General features: G+C 45.2%; 1 protein-coding gene across 1 annotated transcript in view; it reads right to left on the bottom strand.

The window, feature by feature from the left end:
• LOC104992857 (multidrug resistance-associated protein 4) overlaps positions 1–7707 on the bottom strand; it is a 176435-nt gene that overhangs the window by 167861 nt on the left and 867 nt on the right. The window lies entirely within an intron of this gene.

Genomic DNA, 7707 nt, shown 5'->3' with positions numbered 1-7707 from the left:
CCCACACGGCCCCCCCCAGCCATGCCAGTCTCGCACAGAAGTCCATGTGGAAGTTGTTTACTCTCTGAGACCACAGATATCGTTAACAGACTGTCTGTATAAAACCTGGGCAAATATTTGCAGCCCTGGACATCCTAGCAGTCCAGGGTTTATAAGACCTACATATAAATATCAACCTGTTTGTCCAAAATTTTGCAAGAAGCAGATGAGAACTTGGCAATAACTCCCACGATAGCTCCAGTTTGCAATGGAACTTCTTTGAGGTTTAAGGTGAAGCTTACTTAACTTCATGTTCCTTTGCTATTTAGCGCAACAGACATTAGGCCTAAGAGAAACAGGGCACAGAACATGACATGGCTTTGCATGAAACCAGAAGGGACAGCGTTCCCTCAACCTAAAATCACCATTAAACCAAAGCCTGGGTAATAAATATTCAGGAAGCTCCAACCCTTCCCCTCAGCTTTCCCCAAGAACTCTCATCGCAAGCCTCTGCCCACGAAATCTAACAAAAAGCCATCTGAGTTGGCATTCATGGGTGTGTATGTACACGCACGCTCAGTCACTTAGTCAGGTCCACCTCTTTGCAACCCCATGGACTGTATGTAGCCCACCAGACTCCTCTGTCCATGGGATTCTCCAGGCAAGAATACTGGAGTCGGTTTCCATGTCCTCCTCCAGGGGATCTTCCCGACCCCAGGAATCGAACCTGTGTCTCCTGCATTTGCAGGCAGAGATGCTTTACCACTCACTCAGCTACCTGGGAAGCCCGAATTGGGATGCATGAGAAATCTAAATTATTGGATGACCTCAAAGAGGTGCAGACTGCTTAATATCAGGGACCTGAGACAATATCTCACACTGTTCGTGTACTTAGGAAAAACCTTCCATAGCCAGGAAAGAAAGCACCTTCCAGCCAACCGCTGTTGGAATTGCCACAAATTTCAGCCAAATAAGAAATCTAAATCAACCCTCTCTACTTTCAGTGGAGGGTTCAAGCCCCATGAGGCCACAAGCTATCTTTACTGTGTTCATTTCCCCAAATCCCCTAATACATATTGCAAAGTCTATTCTGGGCAGAACTAAATTCTTGCACAAAATACTTAACACAAAAACAAACCTATGTGTCATATGTGTCCCCACTGATCTTATGTCCCCAAAAAGGAGAAGAAAAACAGATACTCTGCCAAAAAAAAAAAAAAAAAAAATGAAGAAGATGCATCAAAAAAAAAAAAAAAAGATGCATCAATTCCAATTATCTCTATTTCAAATACAATTTATTCAGAACACTTATTTGGAGCTTCCCCCAAATTTCCAAACTTTTATCCCCCAAAGTCTCCTCACAGCATAGTTCTAATTTTTAGACATTCTCATTCTCCGATGATTCATTCAGAAGGGACAAACAAGGGCCCCCTTCAACACAGGAGTGAATCTCAGGGTGCAATTCTGTCTTGTGCAGATTTTCCGTAGCTTTCAACTTGGCTCAGGTGTGAAGTCCGGAATAACACCCTCTGTTACTGCTTCTTTTTGTTCCTAGTCCCTTCCCCTGGGGTCATGACTCTTCAGGTCCACCTATCAGACTCGCATTGTGCCTTCAATTCCCCAGAGGAAGACACTGAAAACACAGTAAGTTGACAAAAAAGGCACCCTGTTCACTGAGGCAGCATCTGATGCATTTCCTTCTGTTCCACTGGGAGGGTAGAGGACTCTTGGTGCAGCACCATGACCTTCTTGTTCTGTCCAATGCCATGGACCTTCTTGTTCTGTCCAATGCCTCTTCTAACTGGCTCCAGGGTTTTCTTAACAACCTACTTCAGCTCTTCATGTTTTTGCCCAAGCTTCTTTCTCCTCAGGCATGATCATCAGATGCTTCTATAAGATGACCTGACCTGGTGATTCACTCAGTCATGGCTGACTCTCTGACACCCCGTGGACTAGTCCACCAGGCTCCTCTGTTCATGGGATTTCCTAGGCAAGAATACTAGAGTGGTTTGCCATTTCCTCCTCCAGGGGATCTTCCAGACCCAGGGATCGAACTTGCATCTCTTACATTGGCAGGCAGATCCTTTACCACTGAACCATACAGCATAGCAACTAATTTTTATTTATTTATATTTTTTGCAACTGATTTTTAATATTTAAGGCAGGAACACTGACAGAGACTTCAGCCCCTGGCCGATGTTGCCCTACAATCCAAAATATTTTGTGGCAAATGGTATGAGGTTTGAAAAGAAGTGCAGCTGATAACACAGCTATGATTTTCCTCCAAGTAAACAGAATAACTAATAAAGTAGTTGAGCCTACCTTTTCACTGAATTTCTATGTCACCAACCTACATGATTAGGAGAAAATGCAGTTATAAAAAAAAAAAAAAAAGGCAGTGATTTTTTTTTTTTTTTTTTGGTAAATGTAGGTACAAAGTTTATTATTAGACACAGCGTTACAACAAGAGGGAAAGCACACAAAGAAACAGTTTGTTCAGTTAAGAGAGGAGCAAGGCAGAGATGCACACACACTTGGAGAGAAAGGGTGCGGGCATCCCCCTGAGAAGGGCAGTAAAGAGGCAGTTAAGTCATTTATACAGGATAGTTCTTTGCTTGCTGCTAAGTCACTTCAGTTGTGTCCAACTCTGTGCGACCCCATAGACCACAGCCCACCAGGCTCCCCCGTCCCTGGGATTCTCCAGGCAAGAACACTGGTGTGGGTTGCCATTTCCTTCTCCAAAAAGCAGTGATTTGAGTTCATATTTGGAGAGTGAAAAAGTTGGCTTAAAGCTCAACAATCAGAAAACTAAGATCATGGCATCTGGTCCCATCACTTCATGGCAAATAGGGAAACAGTGGCTGACTTTATTTTTTGGGGCTCCAAAATCACTGCAGATGGTGACTGCAGACATGAAATTAAAAGATGTTTACTCCTTGGAAGGAAAGTCATGACCAACCTAGATAGCATACTAAAAAGCAGAGACATTACTTTGCCGACAAAGGTCCATCTAGTCAAAGCTATGGTTTTTCCAGTGGTCATGAATTAATGCTTTTGAATTGATGTTTTTGAACTGTGGTGTTGGAGATAACTCTTGAGAGTGCACGGAGATCCAACCAGTCCATTCTAAAGGAGATCAGTCCTGGGTGTTTTTTGGAAGGACTGATGCTGAAGCTGAAACTCCAGTACTTTGGCCACCTCATGCGAAGAGTTGACTCATTGGAAAAGACTGATGCTGGGAGGGATTGGGGACAGGAGGAGAAGGGGACGACAGAGGATGAGATGGCTAGATGGCATCACCGACTCGATGGATATGAATTTGAGTAAACTCTGGGAGTTGGTGATGGACAGGGAGGCCTGGCATGCTGCGATTCGTGGGGTCGCAAAGAATCGGACATGACTGAGCAACTGAACTACTGAAAGATGCTTAAGCTCCATAAACAAAACAGACAAGGCCCAACAGCCCTAAGGCAGAGGGTGTGATGGAAAAACCCCCAGCGCCCACACTGGCTTTGAATATAAAACCACTCTTCCGCAACAGGTCAGTCCTTCTTTAAGACTATTCTGTCCGTCTGTCTTCTAGGCAACTCGTCTCTCAGCAGAGACTCCAGACAGACAATGTGGAATTCTTTACACAATATTGAGAACAGCTGTCCAAAATTTAACACCAATTTAAAATCTAATAGCCTTTCTGCCTATTACTCAGAGTTAAAGGGGGAAGGCTAATTATAAATCATACACTTTCTATCTGGGCAATACAAAGTCAACAGGACTGACTTTAGGAAAATTCCAGCTAAACCAGTTCATTCTTTGAAGTATTATAGGTCAATTATGAACATAACAACCCTTAGCTTGAATAGCTAACTGTATATCCAGAAAGAACAAAAACATCTTTTGAAAAGCCTCTCTGTATGTGATCTATTATTAAAGGGCTTATTTGATTGGAAGTTAAGTAGAGAGAGAGAAAACTCCTAGTGAATCTGAGGACAGGCTAAAACAGCTTCCTTAATAATTTTGGTACATTCTCCCATTTGCTTAAAAAAAAAGTTTCCTATAAGCACAAAAGCTTGCAGAGGTGGGAAAAAAGCAACCAAAAACAACAGAAACAGGTTTTGTCAGCAGGGAGAATGCTCTGCAGGAGATTCTTTACGGATGCCCTGTGACTCAATGGACATGAGTTTGAGTAAACTCCGGGAGTTGGTGATGGACAGGGAGGCCTGGTGTGCTGCAGTCCATGGGGTCGCAAAGAGTCGACACGACGGAGTTCCTGAACTGAAGTGTCACCTTGGCTCCAGGCCGTTCTGTCTCCCAGCCCTAAACCAGCCCGTGAGCTGAATGCCATGGTCAAGAGAGGCATATCCAGATGAGACCTTTCTCCCTCAATCCCCTGGGAAGTAGCCCTCAAACCATAAGATATGCATGACCCCTTTATTAATAAAAAAGGATGCAACCCACAAGCTTTTTTTCACTAGGAATCTCAATCACAGGACTATAGGGAAACCAGAATTATAACTTTAATTCAAATTAATCTTCATCACCCATTAAGTAAGACACTTTTCTAGGTTCTAGACCTTACTACTACTACTACTACTACTAAGTCGCTTCAATCGTGTCCGACTCTGTGCGACCCCATGGACTGCAGCCTACCAGGCTTCTCCGTCCATGGGATTCTCCAGGTAAGAACACTGGAGTGGGTTGCCATTTCCTTCTCCAATGCATGAAAGTGGAAAGTGAAAGTGAAGTCGCTCAGTTGTGTCCGACCCTTAGAGACCCCATGGACTGCAACCTACCAGGCTCCTCCATCCATGGGATTTTCCAGGCAACAGTACTGGAGTGGGGGTGCCATTGCCTTCTCTGAGACCTTAGATAGGGTCTTTTTTTTTTTTTTTTTTACAGAGTTCAAACTTGAGAAGAGGGATGATAATCAAATTATAGAGACAGGTCAAGAACAATGATAATAACCAGACAGAAAATAAAACAGGAAGACACAACTGAGGGTGGGGACGGCCACTTTAGACGGCGTGAAGAACACAGCTCACCAAGGAGGCCAGGTGAGGACCAAGACCCGAAGGACAAGTGGTTCATCCTGTTCCAAGCCAAAGGAACAGTGGGGCAGAAGCCCAAAGGCCTAAAGCACTTAAAGAAAAATCCTGAGATGCTAAGTGTTTGCCTCTTAAGCAACAGAGAGCATAAAAGAATGTCCTGTAGGAGGGAGAGAACCAGGGAACCTGGGAGAGAGAGTAGCTGGGCTTGAGGTCCCCGAGGAAAGCAGCAAAGGTGGCTGACATCTAATATCTCCTTTCCATCCACCCACGAGGCTAATGCTAACATGTTCAATTGGGCGAATAAAGAAACTGGCTCAGATTGGATCTGGACCAAGATCGAGATCACACAGCTGGTTACCAGCCAGGACAGTCAGCACAGAGTTCAGAGTCACTTACTGAGCCTCATCTCAGACATGGGGTCCTTCCAACAGGGCAGAGGGGTCCTCAGCCTTGGCCGAGCCCAAGGGAGCCCCCACGCCCCTCAGAACCCTCGGCCTATTCTTCCTCCAACCCACTGCAAAAGCCGTGTAACCAGTCTATCGTTTTAGCTACCTAAGACGGTGAGGGTGCGGGTCATCTGGGGAACTGCCAGCCTCTCCACCTGACCCAGGGCTTCCCTGGTGCCTGGCTGCTCAAAGTGCCCTCGTCTTGGCTTTCTGTTCAGCTGGAGATAAGCACCTTCAATGGCTGGACTTGCATACACCTTCAGGAGACCCCTTAGGCACTGTGCCTCCAGCCCCAGTGACTCTGTGCATTCCCTGGGGGCCCATGGCTGGAAGGACCAAGCAACCCAGATGCCTAAGTGCCACCTCCAGGAGCACACACTCTCCTTGCAGCTTTCACAGCCATCACTCTCACGTACAAATCACAGGTCAGGGATTATCTTAGAAGGATACCTGCTCAAGTGGTGACAGTAACAGGATTTCACTTGTCATTACTCAAATACATCAAAGTTTAGCTGAACTCTGTCCACAGTTCCTGCCCATACTCCACAGGTGTGTGTGCGTGTGTGTGTGTGTGTGTTAGTTGCTCAGTCATGTCCAGCATTTTGCGACCCCATGGACTGTAGCCTGCCAGGATCCTCTGCCCATGGGATCTCCAGGCAAGAATACTGGACTGGGTTGCCATTCCCTTCTTCAGGGGATCTTCCCCACGCAGGGACTGAACCCACTGGAGAGGGAGGAACATATTTTATGGAATATGAATTTAGCTCTGTTAGAGCGACCATATTATTTATCACCCAACCTAAGATACTGCTGGGCTTCCCTGGTGGCTCAGATGGTAAAACGTCTGCCTGCAATGCAGGAGACCCGGGTTCGATTCCTGGGTCGGGAAGATCCCCTGGAGAAGGAAATGGCAATCCACTCCAGTACTCTTGCCTGGAAAATCCCACGGACAGAGGAGCCTGATAGGCTACAGTCCATGGGGTCGCAAAGAGTTGGACATGACTGAGGGACTTCACTATCACTATCACTAAGATACTGCTAGGAGTAAAACAGGGTGCTGTTAATAATTACAGTGTGATTAAGGAGTGTAAATCAGGACTGTCTTGGGCAAACCAGGAGTTGAGGCAGGCCAAAAGGAACAACTTTTTGAAAACAGACTGAGAACAGCTCTACAACTTCAGGCAATCAAAAATTTTACTATTAATCTGATTTCCTATCAAATCAAGGTTTTTTTTTCCCCCCTTTTGTTGGGGAGAGGAGCAGAAGGGAGGCTGCCATACCATATAATTTCCTTCCAAAATAAAAAGATGCAGGAATTCCCTAGCTACCCAACGGTTACAACTTCATGCTCTCACCGCTGAGAGCTGGGGTTTGATCTCTGGTGAGGGAACGAAGATCCTACAAGCTGCATGGCCCAGCCAAAAAAAACAAAAATCTTAAAATAAATAAAACAAAAAGATGCAAGCGCAAGAATACTAGGATCCTAGCCTGTCAAAAGACCAGGATATAAGGAACACAAAGGTTTTGCTTTGCTCTACAATCAAGTCAAATGCTAACATCCATTAGGAACCAGGGGACACGTCAGAAATTTAAGACTGAACATCAACACCAGATTGTTAAATGTTTAGGAATAAAGGCATCATTTGTAGTGCAATATGCTTTTGGAAATGGACTTGAGAATTTCTGCACAAATGAAGATACAATATAGCTTTTTTTACAAGCACCACCTGTTGTCTTCTTGGCTCACACCACTCTTAGAGCTGTATGTAACTCATTCTCTGCCTTCCAAGGGTCTCTGGCACTTGACTTTCAACATCTGAAGCTGAAATAACAGCCTCCTCCCCATTTACAAATTTGTGTTGCTTTGGACATGAAATTTTTTTAACCTCTCTGCACCTCAGTTTCTTCAGCTGGAGGCAAAGAAAGTGGCTGTGCTTGGCCAATCTTTTATCGATACAAACGTTAATCATGGTTGTGACAGCCTTCTACCTGGTAGTATAGAAATCTGCTTAAGGTAGCAAGGTATTCTTGAATATCTCAGTGAGTCCAGGAGTGCTCAGCGTGGCTGTGCCCACAATGAGAGGAGACCCTGCCTCTTACTTCAGCAGGAGGGGAGCTGAGAGAGGAAATGGAGGGAGGCCAGGCCCTCCGCTGATAATCCTCAACCCACATCTTCAAAGATCACCAAACCTCACTGCGGACTTCTGTGGGACTACCAAGTGGGGCTAATTTTCTAA

The sequence above is a fragment of the Bison bison genome, unplaced genomic scaffold (assembly GCF_000754665.1).
Source record: "Bison bison bison isolate TAMUID 2011002044 unplaced genomic scaffold, Bison_UMD1.0 scf7180017864225, whole genome shotgun sequence".
Classification (NCBI taxonomy): Eukaryota; Metazoa; Chordata; class Mammalia; order Artiodactyla; family Bovidae; genus Bison; species Bison bison.
Note: the sequence above shows the minus strand (reverse complement) of the source record. Positions and strands in the feature narration are given on the sequence as shown.